At 42.3% G+C, this 20,106-nt stretch overlaps 1 long non-coding RNA gene across 1 annotated transcript in view; it reads left to right on the plus strand.

Moving 5' to 3' along the window:
- Positions 1-13,703, plus strand: part of LOC146858141 (uncharacterized) — a 30,242-nt gene extending 16,539 nt beyond the window's left edge. The window contains exons 2-3 of the long non-coding RNA XR_014979657.1: positions 13,135-13,201; positions 13,612-13,703. This is a non-coding gene — a long non-coding RNA (uncharacterized LOC146858141). The remainder of the gene's footprint in view (positions 1-13,134; positions 13,202-13,611) is intronic.
- Positions 13,704-20,106: the final 6,403 nt, after the last annotated feature.

Genomic DNA, 20,106 nt, shown 5'->3' on the forward strand with positions numbered 1-20,106 from the left:
CCGGAGTCAGCGCTCCTGGATGGTTTTCTGTTAACACTCAACTCCGGAGGAAAGAAAATGGATTCAAGCGATTTTTGCATCCTTTATCACACTTGAGCCTTCTTTAAATTCAGCATCAATTTCTCTCGTCCGCTCAGCTTTTGAGCTGTATTTAAACACAAGCAAAAATAGGGAGAAATCGTTTGTGCACATTATTTTCACGTTTTTTTGTAGGGAGCAGTAAATCAATGGTGAAATCCATCAGGCTGCGTCGATAAGTTTTGGTCGGTTTTGTCCTCACGCTAACTGAAAGACTCCAGGTTGATCGATGCAGCAGGAAGGGGAGTTGGTGGGCTAGATGTGAGCTTCAGCTGCCAGAAATATCTCGTTGACCTATTTTATGGAATATTTATGGGTGGTGGACCACAGTATAGATGAGGACGTGAAGACAAAAAAACGCCGGTGTAATAAAAGAATACAAAAATATATTCATTATTGTGAATCCTCTACTACTCTTTTCATCCAAAATGCTAAGTACCTTAATGTTAAAGTATGCTTAAGTGCAGATGTATATTTAATTGGAGTGCAGACAACAAGCTAATGCATGGGCAATATTTTTTAAGAGCAACTCTATAATTTATAAGTTTATAAAGAGCACCAGTCATACATAAGCTTCCCTCAGACAAGTATCCCTGCTCTCCCCATGGTTTCACTCTTGACACATTGCCATCCTTTACACTGATACCACTATCATTCCATCACACAAACCCATGCACTATTATAATAACCTGGAGTAAGAGCACCTCAGCAACCAGAATTATGTCTTAGTACATTCAAGACACACTTGTTTTGAATTTCAATGATATTGAACTTGAATTTTGAAAAAGCGGTATAAGGAATCGGTGTGAAAGAGCTCTTCATTCTCGTGAGAAGGCTGAAGTTTCCAAGCATAAATTGACTGAATTCTACTACATAAACTAATTTAAAACCATAAGAAACTGTTTCACTGGATCTGCTAATGTGCCGGAGGATTGTGAACTTCATTCAAATGTAGCGAGGGGTGAAGACTGCCCATTGTATTGTATTGCAGCATCTCCATAGTGCATCATATCCCTGATGAGATCCTGAAGTGGCCCGGTTTGCCTTGTGGTCCTAGGCTCTCTTCATAGTGGATAGTCGAGTAGGCTGTTGGTTGTGGTTAGGAGTGTATGGTAGATTTGAGGCAAGGTGTGTGAGATTAGGAAACTTGCTCTAAACATGTTATGAGGTATTGCAGCACACAGGATGTTGGTAAAATTGGGGAAATAGACGCAGTTGTGCAGGCAGATTTCTGCAATTTTATTCGGGAGCAAACTGCGAATATGGGAAGTGACAAGTTGCTAATGCTCTCCAGATAATACATGGTCATAAATTACTCCTATTATAGCAAGGAGTGAGTTCTGTCTCTTAGCTGGGGGTGTAATGTAGGCTCATGCAGCCTCAGCGCTGCAGCCTCCCTAAATCTTCAGCGGCTTGTGAGAAGTTGCTCTGGTATATGCTGTCCACTAGTTATAGTGGGGACCTTGTACCAGTCCAAACAACCCTTATTGAGGAATAGGTTTAGAGACAACCTTTATTGAAAGCTATCCTAGTGGTAGCTATGGAGAGCAGCCTTCAGGCTAAGTCTTGACGGAGTATAAAGCAGCTTGGTTTACCAGATTATAACCTCTTGAATCACTAAATGAAAGGAGACCCACACAAGGTATATATAAAATATATGTATTTATTTCTAAATACTCCCTACTAATCTCTTTATGAGATTAGAGTCCAAGATACACAATAATGCAGTTCTAAAACGACCGTAAATAGCACAATATACAATGGGCCCTGGGGGGGACAAAGCATATACTAAGAAAGTGGTATAAGAACCACAACTTGACTAGACGCAGTGCCTAGAGCACGTAGACTCGCTAGGACCCAAAGGAGCCACCCAAGATAGTGACACAGGAGACCCACGGGGGACGCATGCAGTGTGAGAACACAGGCACAGACCCCATACTATTCTATGGGAAAGTCGCAGTTGGAATTTCAGAAGTTAAGGATACTTAGGAGAGGACTTTGATCAAACCCCTTTAGACTTAGGGGCTTCTTGGGCCAACACACACGGGAGCACCGGAGTAGTCGAATTATTTCACCCAGGGAAGCCGGGTGCATAGGTGTCAGGAATCGTCGTTGATTTCAATGGCTATCTGCTGCAAAGTGCTGCTGCCGGGAAGAAGAAAAGTGTCCGGTGTGATCCAAGCCTGGATCAAAGATCAGAAGAACCTGAAAGAAGAGGGGACATGGGCTGGGTCAGTGACCCGGGGCACGATAGACGAATGCCCACCGATGTTGGGTGCTTCAGATGCGAAGAGGTGAAGCTTGACTCTGCAGCCACGAGGACCAGGAGGCGTCGACAACAACCAGAAGCTGGATTCGAGCTGTCCCACAAAGGATGTCAAGTGCTGCAGTGTTGGTGCTCGGATTGAACCCAACAAGCCTTGGCAACTGCAACCCCCGCCAGAAAAGAGAAAAGATGCTTCGGTGCGGACCAGCAAGGTCCTGGGAACTCCTCAAGCAATGGAGAGTCAGGGCACGTCTGGAGCAACCAGATAAGTCCAATTAAAGTTAGAGTTGCCTTCACAGGGACCCACCAGTTGATGGACCAGGGATCGCAAAGGGACCTCAAGAGGAATCACACAATTCCAGCCCATGGGACACTCGGTGAGTGTAGGCCAGTAATCTTCGGTGGAGACACTGCTCAGGATGTGGACTACAAGTAGCCCAAAGCACAGCCTCAAGGATCAACGAGAAGCATATGCACTTGCAAATGGGCACAGTGTCCAGGGGTTCCGGTTTCACGGTCCCCACGAGGGCTACGGGTCTCAGCTTGGCTGGGAGCTTGGGTCGGCCTCTGGGAAGTCTGGGAAGCCACCTCCTGTGTTGCAAATTCTTCGGAGTCTGGCAGGAGCTTCGGAGATGCAAACCAGTCAGATGCGTCTTAGGTGCCTGCCTTACAGGGGAGTAACTCCTTTACTCCAAGGGAGATTCTTCAGTCATCTAGCATCTTGTAGATTGTCGAAGTTCCAGGATTATGTATCAGAGTTTCATGCAGGTAAATCTAAAGTCCTGTAGCCAAGGGTTCCTATCTTATACCCAAGGAAGGGGTGGGACAAACTCTAGGGACCCACCTATGGGAGGGTAAGGAAAGAGGGGTGGCTACATCCATTTCCTTTGTCCAGTTTCCCGCCAGAGCAGGGGCTGGTAGCCCCTGCAACCGGTTTGAGCTGGACTATGCACAGGGACACCAAATGTGCCCCCAGTGCAGACATCAAAGCACTCTTGGAGTGCACCCACCCAGCCCCAATACATTAAAGCCTTTCTAGGAGGTGGTTACACCTCCCTGTGACAGGAAACCTATTGTCGAGGCCTCTCCTGCCAGAGTTTTGTCCAGCAGCAGGAGGGCAGACACGTGTCTGTGGCTGGCAGCATCCATTTTGTGATGCCAGGGTCTGTTAAGCTGGTACCGGGTATACCGGTGCTGTCATGTTTCTCCCTCTAGAAGGGTGAGATCATACTCCCACACCAGTTACTGGTGTGGGGGTATGACTCCAAGGTGTTTGACACCAAACACAACATGTTTCCATGCAGCCATTCCAAAGTTGGCATTTACCGCGAGGTTATAATGCTCTTAAGAGTATATGGTTTGGCTGCATCACAAACAACCCCAAAATAAAGGTTCCAAAAGCTGCAGAGGGGCCCTGCTCATGCATGGGCACCCTCTCACATGAAACCCAGCACCCTGCCTTCCGGAATTTTAAGGCCTGCCATAGGGGTGACTGATAGGTTTACATGTGCAGTGATATGTAGAGATATAGGTAACCTATATCTCAGTAAGGGGTGCATACACCACCTTACCCAGGCTGCAGTAGCAGACCTGTGGTGTCATTTTGGAAGGCTTCCCAGGGGTGGCACAATACATGCTGCAGCCCCTGGTAGGCCTCTGGGGTACCTATGCCCTGGGTACATAGTATACCATATACTAGGGACTTATAAGGGTACCCCAGAATCAAATCTGGAGTGTACCTAAAGTACTGGTAATCAATTTAGAGAGGAAGCAGCTAGGCTGGGGTCCTGGTTAGCAGGGCCCCAGCCAGACTAAAGTCCAAAAACAGTGAAACATCAGCAAAAAGTGGGGGTAACTATAAGAAGCAGATCCTACTCTCCTACAGGGCTCTCCCGGTAAACCTAAGACCAATGAATATCTGTCACATTCTCGCAGGGTGGGGGAGGCATAATTTTGTGTTACGCCACTGGTTTTAGCCTTTTGATCTGAGTGCCAGAATGACTGCTTAAGGAGCATGCACATGCACACAGACACAAATACATGCACATACACTCAATTAAAAAACCAAAGGTAACAGGGACGTCATAGTTAGAAAATAACATTAAAAAAACATTGAAATTCACCAAAAAAACAAAGGTTACAGGGATGTTGTAGTTAGCAAATGCCATTAAAAAAAGTTAGAAATTCACTGAAAAAAACAAATGTTACAGGAGCATTATAATTAGAAAATGGAATTTAAAAAAAAACCTTAGAAATTCATTGGAAAATATCAAAGGTTAAAAGGACGTTATAGTTAGGCTCAGATTACACTCCTACAAAACTGGTGAAATTCAGCAGTTATAGTTACTTGAACTGACTACAACTTACACCCCCGCAATGCACTGCTTATAACTTTGCATAATACATCAGTCTTCTCAAATGACAGAACTGATAACACCACTGATGACATCATCCGGTGAGTGTAAGTGTTTCATAAAGGTTTCTGAGAGTTAAAGATATATACTAAGCTACTAGAGAAGTTAAGTTAGTATGCTAGGTATACTACTAATGAGTGATACTACTTCTAACATATATTATGTGAGTGGCTGTGTGTGAGAGAGTGTGTGAGTAGCTATGAGGGTGAGGGGGTGTGAGTGGTTGTGTTGGTGAGTGAGTAGGTGTGTCAGTGGCTGTATGGGTGGGTGAGTGGGTGTGTGAGCAATTGTATGGGTGAGTAAGTGGGTGTCTGAATGGCTCTGAGTGAGTGAGTTGGTGTGTGAGTGGCTGTATTGGAGAGTGAGTGTGTGTGAATATCTGTATGGGTGAGTGAGCAGATGTGGGAGTGCTTGTTTGGTTGAGTGAGTGGCTGTGTTGAGAGGCTGTATGGGTGAGTGGGTGTGTGAGTGACTCTATAGGTGAATACGTGGGTGTGAAAGTAGCTGTATGGGTCAGTGTGGCTGTGTGAGTAGATGTATGGGTGAGTGAGTAGTTCTGTGAGTGGCTGTGTGAGTGAGTGGGTGTGTGAGTGGCTCTATTGGTGAGCAAGTGGTTATGTGAGTACTGGTATGGGTCTGTGAATGGGTAATGAGTGGTTGTGTGGGTGTTTGGGTAGGTGTATGAAAGGTTGTATAGAGGTGTGAACAGTGTGTAAGGGGTTCTGTGGATGCCATCAGTGATGTCATTGACCATGTAATGAGTGATGTAATATGTAAGGTCATAAGCAGTGCATTGTGGGGGTGAAGGTTATAGTTAGCTCAGGTTACTATAACCGCAGAATTTCACTGGTTTTGAAATCTGAGCCTAACTATAACGTCCCTGTGACCTTTGTTTTTTTAAGTGAATTTCTAAAGTTTTTCAATTCTATTTCCTAACTGTAACCTTTGAGAGTGAGTGTGTGAGTGAGTGCATGAGTGTCTCGGTGGGTGTGTGAGTGAGTGAGTAAGTGCATAAGTATCTCAATGGGTCTGTGAGTGGGTGTATCAGTCAGTGAATGCCTGAGTGGTAGTCTAAGTGTCTTTGTGAGTGTGTCAGTAGCTGTGCCAGTGACTGGGCCACAATGGAACTGCACTTGCCCCTTTGCCCAAAAAGAGTCCACAGTTTTGCACACAATATCTACCCAAGTAAAGTACTTTCTACTGGTTAACTGCTAAGTGCTACCTTGGGTAAATGTCCAGTATATATTCTATACTACAGCTACATAATGGACCATGAGGAAATGTCACCAGTGACCTTGTGTGCGTTTTGGCTATGTGATGGTTCCTCGTGCGTCTTTATCCAGGAATTTGTGATACCATGAATCTTCCTATAGAGAAGACGACAAGAGTACAAAAGGTAAAAGGTAAATCTCCACCAGACAAGAGTCCTTCCTCTTAACTCTATGACGTAAGTGCTTCTTTGTTTGTTGGAGATGCCCTCATATTCCTCAGCATCAAGAACGCGTCACCAAAATTGGCGGGAAAAGCACTGGGGGGACTTTTGGTAAGCTGCCCATCATTCTGGCACAAAGTGGGAAGACCATTGCATACTACTAAGGTGGGCATGGCCAAACGGGCAGAGCTTCAGGTGATTTTGCACATTTGTATACTCATAGTCATTTAAAGGAAGAACCATGAACTCTTTTCTCACCAAGTAGGGACAAGAAAGAACCCACTTGTTACAGGCACTAGACATTGCGCTCCAATAGATTAATTATGCATTCATCTCCACAAAGCATTTCAGATAATTTTCTAATATGGAATTGCTGAGAAAACACACTTGCTTTGCCTTTGTCAAGCCCAGGAGGTCAAGATCATTTGTCCCTTACAGAAGTGGAGCTTCAATTGGGACACCTGCTAGGTTTATATATATAAGTTTTTCCAGTTGAGGTTTAATTTCTGTAAAAATGAAGCAGGTCCTCGTATCCGCTCCCCCTGCAACAGTTATCCTGTCCAGCTTGTCCGCAGTCCGCTACCCTCTTGCCTGTCTACCTGCTGCCTCCTGTTTGTGACTCTCTGCTCATTTCTTGCTTTGTTTTGCCTTTCTGCTAGTTTTTCTGCCCTCTGTTTTGTCTATTTCTGTTTGTTTTTCTGCCACTGTTTTGCCTTTCCCTTCTTTTCTTTGCCCTCAGTTTTGCCTTTCCTGCCCTCTATTTTGCCCTCTTCTGCTCTGTTTTGCTAGCTTTTCTGCTATCTGTTTTCCCTCATGTGCTATGGGGATGGGGACCACTCTGCCCCTTCCCTGGGCTGATTTCAGCCTCAGGGAACCTTGCCCCCAGGGCTCGGCCACGTTTACCTGGATGCCCTGGACCCACCCAGGCCACCCAGTGTGCTTTGATGGTGACCATGGGGGGGACCCTCAATGCCCCCGTTGTCCCAGCTGCCTTCCCGCCTCCTGCTGGAGCCAGAATTGTTTCTACACGCAGGGAGCTGCTAAATATGCATGCTAGCGGGAAAGGAACCAGATGAAAACTCTGCTCCCAACAAACGGAAGCAGTTTGACAGCTCCCGCTTGCTGGGAGCTGAGTTAGTGTTTGCTCTCACTTGGCTGGAGCTGTCATAGCTCCCGCCAAGCAAAATCAAACTGCTATCTCCTGAGGGTGGGCACCTCGAGAGATAGCAGGAGCCAACCCTTGGGGGGGTGGTCCCCAAGGCCATTTAAATAGCACGGGCAAGCCTCGGGGAGGTGGCCCCAAAGGCTATGCGGGCCCCCTCCCATTCTGCAACAGGGAAGTGGTGGTCCCCATGGCCCGGGGGGGTCAATGGGCCCCCTTTTAATATTAATTTAGCCCTGGGGTTTGGTGGTCCCAAGGAATATGTAAGCCACAGGGGGTGGGGAGTCTCTACATCCCCCCTCCTTTGTTCTAATTGAAGCCCGGGGAGGTGGTGGTCCCTGGGGCTCTTTGAGCCCAATTGAGGGGATCCCATGGCCCCCCTCCTTAATTTCAGTAAGCCCCCAGAGAGGTGGTTGTCCCCGGGGCTCATAAGATCCTGAGGATGGGGCTCCAGGTGCCCCCTCCTTTATTTTTTTTAATGTAGCGCTTGGGACATTGCCCACCTGGGGGCTTTTAAAAAAGAAGTGCAGGAGCCTACACTTGTTATTTTATTTAAAATTTTTGCTGGGTATTCGTGAATCTGTCATAATTTTCACTGTAAACATTTTTTGAAAAAATGCTGTTTAGCCCTGGCAGGGTCCCTGCGGTATTCCAGCACCAGAGCTAGGGGCTCACAGTATTTCTAACCTGCTCCCTTTTCTTAATTTTTTCATTTTTTTTAGGACTCAGCTGAGGCCGAGTCTCAAGATGGCTTTAAACACTTCCTGGTTGAAGTGTTGACAGACAATCAGATCTCTGCATGAGATCAGGAGGATTTGCAGAGGGGTAGCGTAGCTATTTATACAAATTTGTTTTTCTTTTAATAACTTCAAAACTACTGAACGGATTTACACCACATAACAAAAACAGCTCTTTCTGGACCAAGGGCTACCTTTCTGACAAAGTTGGTGTCATTTCGTCCAGCGGTTTGGGCTGTAGTTGTGTTTAAAATCCCTATGGGAATTAACATGGGAAATGCACTTTTTTTAACCCCCCCACTTGACAGATCTCCCCCAAAACTTTACATGCACAACTAAAATCATTGGCACACTTTGTTCATAAAATCTCATGAAGATTTGTTAACCAGCACCAAAGATATTGACAAGTGAAGAAACACATCTCCTTTGGAAACTAGAGCCTAACTATAACTACCCACTGGCGACCGACAGCTCATAGATGCACCACAGTATTTAAGAATGTCTACTTAAGAAGCATACACATATGCTCTATCCAGTAGTGATGTTTAATAAGCCACTCACTGAATTGGTAGCAGTGCACTGCCCCATGTAAGGACCTCTTATCCCTGTGCTGAGAAACGCATGTGACATTATTGCATATGTAAATTAAACTGTAACTTCACAGTAAATGATTACCATTAGGAAAGATAATCTCTGTCATGTCTGATGCCATAGGAGCTCTGTGGCAGACTTAAGGGTGCCATGATCATTGTGCACCTGAAGAGTGGGCACCGGAACCTCGCAGACGATGACCCACCAAGCGACTGGCAGACATACGCAGGTACCAAGGCCGAACTGACCGTAGCGGGCTTTGGCTGCTTCCCCAGGAGGCTGGAGGGGTGGGGGCCGGTTTTGTAGTGGTGGTGGTGACCTTTTTTGTGACTGGGGGCTGGTTTTGCAGCGGCGCTGCAATACCGGCCCCCAGTAACAAAAGCAACAGTGCTTCACACTTGCCCCCACCTCCCCACCCACTGGCCCCAGATGGCTAGTCCGACAAAATTGCCAGGCCTTCTCTGGGTTCCCTTGACAGGGACTTTGGGAAAGACCAACCTTGCTGGGCTTTTCCATACTGGGATAATGAATATAGAAAGCCACAGAGCCGTACTAGCCATGGCACAACCCTCCGGTACCTGGGGCACACCCACAGGCATTCTCCTGAGCTGGATTGATCTTGGAGGAGGGTGGTTAAAGAGGAATGAATCCAAACATAGGGAGGATTGCATACTGTACCTCCAGTAGAATCTCAGGGAGCAGAGCTGGCAGATCTATAAAGGAAAGCTTCCTCACTGGATGGTTTTCATGTTCTTCACGTGATAGGGCTCCCTGGAAACTAACCCTTAACTAGACACCACACAAAACTACCTCGTTCCTCAAAAAGACTGACATCCAGAGGGCTCTGGTTCACCGTGTGAACCCAAAGAGAAAGGCTGCACTAGAGACTCTGTTAGCTCCAGGTATTTCAGATTGTGTACTCTTGAGAAGAAGGAACACCACTTTCTTCTTGAAGAGGCACTTTATTAAGATTAGGAACAGCAATCCCCAGCATCTGTCCATCCAGAACAACGTCTGCCTCTGTCTCCTTGATTCCAACAAGCTGGATTCTAGTAGTAGAAGCATGAAGTTGCTAGGATGCAGTTGCCAGGAAAAAAACATGACATAGCAGAATAGAATATCAGATGTGCTAGCTCTTTTAGTACCAATAAATGATTTGAGTACTGCCTTTTTGACCTCTGGATTTTTTTTTAATGACCATCCCATGACCTCAATAACAGATGCTACTTATAAATTTTGAAAGTTAAATGTATTTTTTTTGTTGTTGGTGGCACGAGGGGGGGGGGAGAGAGAATGAGCAAAAGGAGATGAATGCTGGATACACACCACAGCTTGGTGAATGGAAGCAATGAAAATTACCATAATTTTACATTTCATCTGTGCACTGGCCCTTTGTATGTGCTAGGCCTTTGGTTATGTCCTTCATGTTTCACTACAATGTTTGAGACATGTAGGGAGAAATGGGGTGCTGTTTGTATACAAGTTTTGTCTTCTACTTTTCCAATATTGATTATGCTTCTATGTCAGAATATTGTATACTGAAATATCGTTCTATATAAATATAGTGTTCTAGATATAATTTGCAAGAATATCATCCCATTGCGTGTCGATTTGTTTTTTATTATTAACTTCATTGGGGTGATATTTTTGTGATGCTGCTTTGCACATTATATTTATGGCGGACAATATTCTGACAATGACACTCTTGTACCACTTCTTTGGTCACACAGGCAGGGACTCCCGTTATGTTATGTTATTTAATTTTATAGCACGCACGGCTACTCGAAGGAGTGTCCCGTGGCCCTGAAGGTCTTGGGTTCATATATTGTCCTGTTTTAGGGCCTGGAAGCCATTTTGTATACATTGAAATTGGCCTGTGTGGTTGAACCAATCTAACACCTTCACTTTTCGGTGGAATCTTCAAAGAATATGTTCAGATATGTGGTGGTGCGGTGAAAGGAGGAGACTGTCACTGATGTGAGGAGAGTGACGATTCTTTTTTTACTACCTTTGGTTATTTATGCTTTTGGTGACATGAGCACTATGCGTGCAAGTTCGGTCCTGTGCTTCTCTATGCAGACTACTTTATGTATCATGTTCATTTTGTGTTTTCTTGACACATTAGTATGGGATAATGATATAAGCTGTTGTCGTGTATGTGACAAAGTAATTTATAAAGAACTGGGGCCTGAACCTTTTGGGCCCAATTCACAGAACTAACTTAAGACAAAATCCTAAACTTACTACCATTTTCGTATTCACAGAAGGCACTTACTCATTTTGGTATTCACAGAAGACACTTACTCATTTCGGTATTCACAAAAGTTAGGAGTCCTAACTTTAGGACTCCTAAATGCCTTCTGTGAATACCGAAAGTCTTAAAATTAGGATTTTTCTCAGTTTAGGAGTCCTAAAGTTAGGACTCCTAACTTTAGTACTACTAAACTAAGAAAAATCCTAATTTTAAGGCTTTCGGTATTCACAGACGGCATTTAGGAGTCCTAAAGTTAGGAGTCCTAACTTTACTACTACTAAATTGAGAAAAATCCTAATTTTAAGACTTTCGGTATTCACAGAAGGCATTTAGGAGTCCTAAATTTAGGATTCCTAACTATACTACTACTAAACTGAGAAATATCCTAAATTTAAGGCTTTCGGTATTCACAGAAGGCATTTAGGAGTCCTAAAGTTAGGAGTCCTAACTTTACTACTACTAAATTGAGAAAAATCCTTATTTTAAGACTTTCGGTATTCACAGAAGGCATTTAGGAGTCTTAAAGTTAGGGGTCCTAACTATACTACTACTAAACTGAGAAAAATCCTAATTTTAAGACTTTCGGTATTCACAGAAGGCATTTAGGAGTCCTAAAGTTAGGACTCCTAACTTCTGTGAATACCAAAATGAGTAAGTGCGTTCTGTGAATACCGAAATGAGTAAGTGCCTTCTGTGAATACCAAAATGGTAGTAAGTTTAGGATTTTGTCTTAAGTTAGTTCTGTGAATCGGGCCCTTTGATTTTATACCTTTCCCTCTACTTTATCTTCTGTGTCCCTGGTCTTCCCTCTTTTTTGACAATACTAGTCAGGGATTATATTATATAAAAAAAGTTTCCTAGAAGACTATTATAAATTTCACTCTTGAGTTTTTGTAAACTCGTTGGCATCTGACCACAAATTGGGTGGCATTGATGGATACAACTGTGTGTGTACTATGCCAAAAGGGGCAGGCGATTGGCTATTGTCCACGTCTGCTTCATTGATGTAGATAATGTTTGATAATATTTCTTTTTGAGGTATACTAATGACGCATAATGAAAGTACAACGATTGCGTCCCAATTGAAGCAGGTACTTGTAGGTAACAAATAATACTTTCTAAATACCTTTCTTATGAGCTAATTTTTTTTTTTTTTTTTTAGATAATGCGTTGCTTCAATATTCCACATGGCCCTCAATCACCAATGTGCTATAGATATATAAGTGCCATTTTCAGAGATCGATCGCAGAATGCGTAATTAGGCATCTGACAAATTGGGTGTTTCTTCCTTCTTTTTAATTTGGCACTGTCATTTGGAGTGATAGACGGAAGTTTTTTGTTGGTGTCCATTATATTTACTTGGTCCTTAGTAGGTAATAGGAGTAGAGTGTACTAACATGTTGTTTTAAGACCCTCCCTTCGGGGGTTCAAGCAATGTGATTAAAGCAAACAAATATGTTTTTTTGAGACTTTCCCTAAGGCGCGTAATGACGTGCTTGAACGTTGCCTGACGTGGTCAGGTGTTTAAATACGAGGAGGAAGATGGGGCGCTCTCTTAGAGCATTCAACTTTACGCATATTCTGCAGCTCGAGACGCTGCGCATTTGGTAAGCTTGTCTACCGCTAGGAATTTTAATTCAAACTCAGAGTTCTAATTGTTAGTCAGGCCATTTACTTAAATTCTTGGCTAAGGTTCATAAACTCTGACCTTGCTCAGTTGCATTATTCATTCGATATCATAATGAGGATACAGAGTGTCGCTCATTTTATTTTTTCTCGTGTTTACTAAGTTTGAATTTACCTTGGTGCTTAATAACTCGAGCGTGTCTTAACACGGAGGAACTGCTGGCAATGCTGGCATGGGGAAGGTTGTTACATTTCGGCAAATGGAAGAAGCATGATGAACGTTGTACTATTTCACTATATCGATTCATTACATTCCAAGTGTACGTTCGTTTTGCCAGACACTGGTTTTGATTTTGTTGCTATCGTTCGACATTAAATAATATGGACCCAATAAGTATAATTGGGCCTATTTAAAAAAAAAAAATGTATATCTACTTTTTTAATATATTTTGGATCGAGATACACAATCTTGAGTTAGGTTTGTTTTAATAACCTAAATATAAGGTTTAACAGTAAATAATTTTATTAAGTTGGTCTACACATGACAAGTGACGTCTTTCATAAATCTTTTCAGGCACAACAGCCACTCAATATTTCCTTGCCGTTAGGCCTGAAAATTCAGCCGGCAATCAGCACGATAGGTAGGTGCTTATTTAAATGTTTGAATGTAAACAATACATACAACGTATTAAATTGTTGAATTAGTGTCTTTCGGAGATTTGGACATGTGGGATTTCATTGATATTTTTCTTTTACTATCGATAGACAATGTATAGCTCTTTAGTGGTGGGGGTTGATATGGAGTTTTTAATAGGAGAATTGTCGTGCTCACCAAAAGGTTGATGGAACCTAAGACTTATCCGGGTAAAGATAGGCTGTTCTCTTAATCCACTTCTTAGGTAAGGTGGATTCTACTTTTGGATAAGATGGTTTAAATTGACGACTATATCTTTTACCCGTATAATTTTACAAGTAGTTTTGTTTTACTAGTACATGATTGTTTGGCTTACAGATAAGGTTTAAAAAAACAACTTAATACAATTCTTCCTAGGCACAACAGCCATTCTATTCTGCTTTGTTCTTTGAAAAGCAAGGTGACGTCTTGTGAGGAGTTCTTAGTTGGGCCAGCCTGACGATTCCTGCTTCTTTTGAATACAACAAGTAACAGTTCGATCGGTATGTGACTAGAAAAAACTATTATTCTTGATGGATCTTCTAGGAATAGGAGCTGCTTGGTAACCAACTAAAATATTGAGTGATTATAGTATCCATGGTTATACATAACCAGTTACTCAATTTTAAAATAAAAACTATTCAAGTATTTTCTTTGTTCACTTGATTGTCTTTATTATTCTTTCCTATTCCCTTTCTCTTTTTTTCGCATCTTTGTTGACATTATTTTGTCATTTGATTCCTATTTCTATTTAATCATTTTCTTTGTCCTTTTTTCTTTCCACTTGTGTTATCACTGTAGTTCATTCGTACTGCAGTATGTTATAAAATGGATGAGCAATGCAGTCCACTACTATGGGACTTTAGAAAAGCTAATGCCATCGGATTGTTTATGTTCTATTTGCCTCAATTATGTATTTAGAATTCATTCTACACTCTACTTAGAAATTGCATTTTATAAGCAATTCAATTTGGAAATATGGAAAACATGTTATTTGTTTAGGCACATTATTTTGTCACGTTTGATGAATTTAATACAAAAACATAAAAAAAAATGTATGTGGTTCGATTATATTTTTGTTTGTCATACTATGTTGTGGTCTAAGTGAATTGATTTTTTGTATTCATTTTTTAATGCCTTCTGTCTTAGAATATTGTATTATTGTATGTTTTTATAGGTGTCAGTTTGTATTATACATCTGTTTTTAATGTTTTTACAGCCCTGTCGAAGTTCTTGTCTAAAAGAACGAAACGCGTTGGCTGCCTGGTGCTTTGTTTCAAATAAAAGGAAGAATAAAGAAACCTGAATATTTCTAATATTGGATGGACATTTAATTTTTGTCTTTTGGATACTTGTCTTGGTGGTGCAGCCCACAGTTGGTAAAAATACTTCATTTATCATGTTATAGCTTGTGTTTTCTGACCTTAGCCATGTGTGCCCCTGTTTCACTACAATTGTAGAAGAATGACATGGGAGGCAGAAGTAGCAGGCTGAGAGCTGTGGAGTGAATACAGATCTCTTTTTTAAATTTTGAGTAACGTTTTCTGTTGTTGATGTTATGAGACAATTGTTTGTTTGAAGTCTGAGCTGAATGCAGACCCAAGCCTACGTTGTTGCCTGGAAGACATTTTATGTACATGGTTATTTTTGTTGGGTGCTTGTCTAATACAATTCTTTTTTCCCCCTTCTGTTTGGGCCTAATGTGAAACTATACAGGTTGAGGGTGTGGCAGATAAGATATTCAGTGTTAGCGGACAAGATTTCTCTTTCTTACTTTTGGTCACTTTCTCTATTATTAATGATGTACTTAGAGGCTGGATGTACATCGGTCCTTAACCTCTTCCTGGAGGCTTTGAAGAACCCCTTCGAGAAGAGATGTCAGCCTTTGGTGTAACAAAATTGATAGAGTTGACATCCTCTGGAACATAGTACCTGATAGCCTCAGAATGAAAGGACCTCCAAGAACAGCACGATCCATTTGTCGGACAGTCCTTGCAAGGCTGAAGGTTGCAAAGCTAAAGTCTTGACTCTGTTCTTCCTTCATTAATTCTGTGCTCTACCTGCGAGATTTCGTCAGTTTAGCCAGCTAATTTATACTTGATTTATTTTCAGAGACTTTTCTGAGAATTTTTCTCCAGATTCTTACAACTCAGCCTGTTTCGGGAGCAATTTGCTTGAACTGGGTAACATATTCTACTGCACTAATATTTCCTTCCTGGAGATTATGAATAACCTCTTCTGCAGCAGAATCCTCACCTTCAGGGTGTACAAGCATGAGTTTAAACACGGCCAAGAAAATACGTTAGTCATCCAGACAGGGACATTCAGTGATGACCAGGGGCGTAGAACCATTAAATCTACTTATAAAGTAACCAACCTTTGCACAATCTGAGCAAAACTGTTCTGGGCAAAGGTTAGACTGAGCCAAAATGGCATCTGTGAATTCTCTCTCTTTCAGGGTTTCTCCATTCAGTGTGGGAACCTCCAAAACTGGTCACAAGAGGGTCCAGGGTGGTTGTGTGGCTAAAGTTCATAGTAAGGCAGCATTTTTATTTGGCAGAGCCTGAATCTGTGTTTGCTACTTTTGGAGGGTAGATTCCAAACCCTAGAGTTATTAATCCATGGAGTCAAAGGTACCAGAATCGCTTTGACCTCTAACCCTGTCGAGAGCTAGGTGTAACCTTAGGTCATTCACCTTTTTCTCAGAGGCTGCAAGGAAAGAGTGACCCATTCTAGAAGCCTCACTTCTGTCCTTGTATGACATGGGTTACATATTGGATGTCCTCTGAAAACTAGTATCTGAATGCACCAGGATGACAAAGTGAATAGGCACAAAATACATCCAATGTACCAGGTCCCAGCTGCAGGATACTTCTTGCAGGACTGAAGTTTTGGTTTTGTATTAGACCAAATTTAGACCAAAGGGGAATATGGCAGAACTGGATGAGAGGTGATACTGTCTGGACTGTGGAGCTAACACTTTCAGCAGAAGAGTATGTTTCATTGGTGCAGCAGGTGCAGTGGCACTGGGGCCCAGGGGCCATGGGGGCCCACGGGGACCCACTGAACCCTGATTATTGCATTATTTCATAATTCAGCAGTTGCCAATTTACTTCCTTGAACTAGGACCCATAGCACAAAAGTCACACTTTTGGCCGTCAGGACTGGAATTGGAAGGACTGGAGCAGAGATGGTGTTTGCAATAGTAAGCAGAGCTGAAACTGGCAGTACAGGAGCAGAGTTAAAGCTGATAGGACTGAAGAATTCAACAGCAGGAGCAAAGAAGAGGAGTTGTTGCACACTAGTATAGAGGCTCTTTATAAAGTGGTATAACAGGAACCATATTACAGGAAGGGACTGGACCCAGAATAAGAATGTCCTGCCAGGGACTGGTCTCAGACATGAACATACTGGCATGGTGTTCATGTTTGTTAGCCATCTTGGAAAGGTGCCGTACTGAAGTTGACTTGAATTGGTGCCTTACAATTGCATCTGTTCCTGCTGTTGACATGGAACCATAACAGATATGATGCAAGGAGGTTTTACATCAGTTTCTACTGTTGGTAGTGTGGCGCTGTTTCCCTTCATATTGAGTTTAAAATATGACACATTTCATACCTGTTCTCATTTATGTCAATCACATTTTCTCTAATCCATATTTTCATAATTACCAAAAGAATTCCTGTCCAAAGTGCTCAGGTGGCCCACTGAGTGCAGGAGCAGTTTGTTTATGAGGCCTTTTCTGTTGGAATTGTGCTGTTTGACTGCAAAAGAACCAGAGACAATAAACAGCACTTGCCAGAGTTAATTTCACACTCTGCATTTATCATACTACGAAGACATGTGTCCATTTGCCTTAGACCCAGTATTCCTCACCAGCGCTCATGGAAAACACTTACCTGCACAGCATCTAATTGAACATCAACCTGCAAAACTGGACATATTTGCTTTAGCCCACATTAAAGCACTGACCAAGTGACTCCTCAGCCCTTCTGGACTGGACTGAAATTGACCACGAGTTCAAGAAATAGCTTAGATGCCTCTCTCGTTGTGTCTATTGTTGAGAATACCACCCATATCATGGGAATACAAGAAATAGCCTGTGGAGTATTGTGTCAGCCACACTGCTTCCCTGTGGGCAAAGCTATATTTCAACGATGGTCCAGGCTTATGACTTTAACCACAAAATCCTCTACTCAGGGAATGTCGATAGTTGATGGTTTCATTACTCTATTAATACATTGCCATGTTTTGATGGTGCTCCTGTGTTCTTTTCCCTTCTACCTAATGGTATTCTCAGTTTGCCAGCGGTTGTATATCTTTAGCTGTTTTAATAAAGGGATTCACAACTAGCAAAAAATACTCAACACCCAGGTGACGTGTGCTAGACCACTTTAGCTCATAATGTATTTGAGAGAATAGCACCTGTCATTCGCTTGGTTTCAAGATGTTGAATTTAAACTTTTTTTAGTATATTATATGCAGGTCACATTCTCTGCTTTGTGATGTCTATTTCACTGTATCCTGCTCCTGCTCTACTCCTGTGTGTCCTATTATTCACCCCTACAGAGTTCAGATCTCTTCAAGTTGTTTCATGCTAGGCCTTACTCAAGTAGCTCTGTCTCCTTGCTTACAGCTATCTATCCCTATTCCATTGTTAGCATCGCCTTATCTTTTGATTTTGGACTGTTGTTTAAGATTCCCCATGGCTTTGAAATGTACCATGATCTTCAGTAACAACTGCATGCGGTTATTCACTGCACTTCTTGTGGTCATTCACTGGACTGCATGTGCCCATTCATTGGTTGCTTTTCCTGGAATATCACCACTTGTTCTTGAATGACTCAGACATATATTCCTAATAAACAGATGTAGGCAGTCAATTGTGCCCCTTTCAAGCAATATTCAGGCCAGCAAAAAAGAATCATCATGCTACACCCAGGGCTGGACTGGGAACCAAAACCGGCCCTGGCAAAGTGCTCGGCCGGCCCCCTCCCTCCCCCGGGCTTGTGGGTGCCGCCGCTGCAAAAACGGCCCTGTAACAAAAACGGCCCCCACCCGTGCGGCGCACCGGGGGATTGCCCGGTGCCCGCTACGGCCAGTCCGGCCCTGGCTACACCCATACCAGTGCAAGAAATATCCTATCCCTGCAGTGGACACAATATCACTGTGAGGAGGGTAGTCAATTCACTAGGCCCAATGGCTGTGGTTGCACTACTTACTGATTTCATGGAGGGCTGCATATATACAGCTAGATGTTTGCTCAAGATCAGTTTGTCTTGAGTATTTCACCTTTGTTTAACCTGCCCTGTAACATTTATTCAGCAAGCATAGAAGAGCAAGGGATTTATAAAAGCCAGATATCTATTGGTCTTATCAGTTAATCCTGGATTTAAAGTCTGGATTGACAACTTTAATTTCCGAGCCTTTGTAAACAACATAGACATTGAGTGGGATTTGGAGTATGTCTCTCTCGTCATCATGCTGTTAGCCATATTATTCTGCCTCATAAGGACTTCTAGCTTTGCAGTGCATGAGGAAGCAGATGGCATGAACTATTTGGTGAACGGAGAAACCATTTCGGACAGATGCTTTCCCTAATGAAAGTAACATGTTGTACATGATAACTCAAAGCAGTAATTCAATGTCATATATTACAATAAAAGAACAAATGTAAAACAATGAACTACTGAGTGATATACATCATTCTCCGGGGGCTCACCTGACACTGGATTGAAATTGTCTTTAAGGGAAGGATGCACATTATGGCTGCAGTTGTCTGTTATCGTTCAACTCACTCTGTACTGATTATAACTTCAGCACATCTTGCTAACAGGTGGCTCAAGGCCTCGGATTGATTGTAAAGCCCAACCAATTTTTTTAAATGTTAGCATATTTTGTGTGTGCATATACGAACTTGTTTGCTCACCGTTTCATAACTTGCACTTCTTAGAGTTTAAAATACGTTTTTTTAGCTTAAAATGACATACAATACATTAGAATAGTACAAAGCAATCAAATAATAGAGGTAAAGAAAATGAGAAAAATAAAGGAAGAGGCGTACAATGCATACAAAATTACAGCCTGATTATTTATCAAATATACATACTAGAATAAATATGAAAGAATACTTGATAGAAAGAAGCCATATGATCAAGAAAAGAAAGCCAGGGAGGCTGCAGAACTTCCTGGGTATGACGTGGAGTTGTGGAAGTTGTAATGGCAGAATAATCAAGGAACTGAGTAACAGGTATCCAAAGATCCTTTTGTTTTAAAACCAGAGATAAGGGGTGCATTTATGCAGTATCCAATCGATTATTGTGACAGACTGCATACCACCATACTTTAGAAGATAATTGTGTAAAGTCTTTCCAATTGCGAGTTATTTGTTGACAAGCAAGTGCTAATAACAGGTCAAGTATCTGCATGTTAAATGAAGCATTGACCCAAACTTCGGATACACTTCCTAAAAATACATTAGAAATAGGAAAAGTACTCTAAAAAATAGAATTAATTTGATGCCAAACTTGTGACCAGAATGTAGAAACGAGGGGACAAATGAAAAGTAAGTGTTTTAAGTGGTGCAGAACAAGCCCAACAGGTGTCTGGGATATCCTGATCGATCTTATGAAGGGCGCCTGGCATCATAAAAAGTATGTTGTAAATGAAAAAAAGAGTTTGTGTTGCATTTGCTGCACAGGAGGATTTTCTCATTTTAATCAAGATTATTTTCCAGGTGGGTTTGGATTAAGCTATGGAGAGATCTTTCTCCCAAGCAAGTTCAGTCTTTAACTTGGATCTAAAAGTGGCAGCATCAAGTAAATGGTAACAGATGAGGGAAACCTTAGAGCACATAGGTAAAATAGTAGCCAA

The sequence above is a fragment of the Triturus cristatus genome, chromosome 3_2 (assembly GCF_964204655.1).
Source record: "Triturus cristatus chromosome 3_2, aTriCri1.1, whole genome shotgun sequence".
Lineage (NCBI taxonomy): Eukaryota > Metazoa > Chordata > Amphibia > Caudata > Salamandridae > Triturus > Triturus cristatus.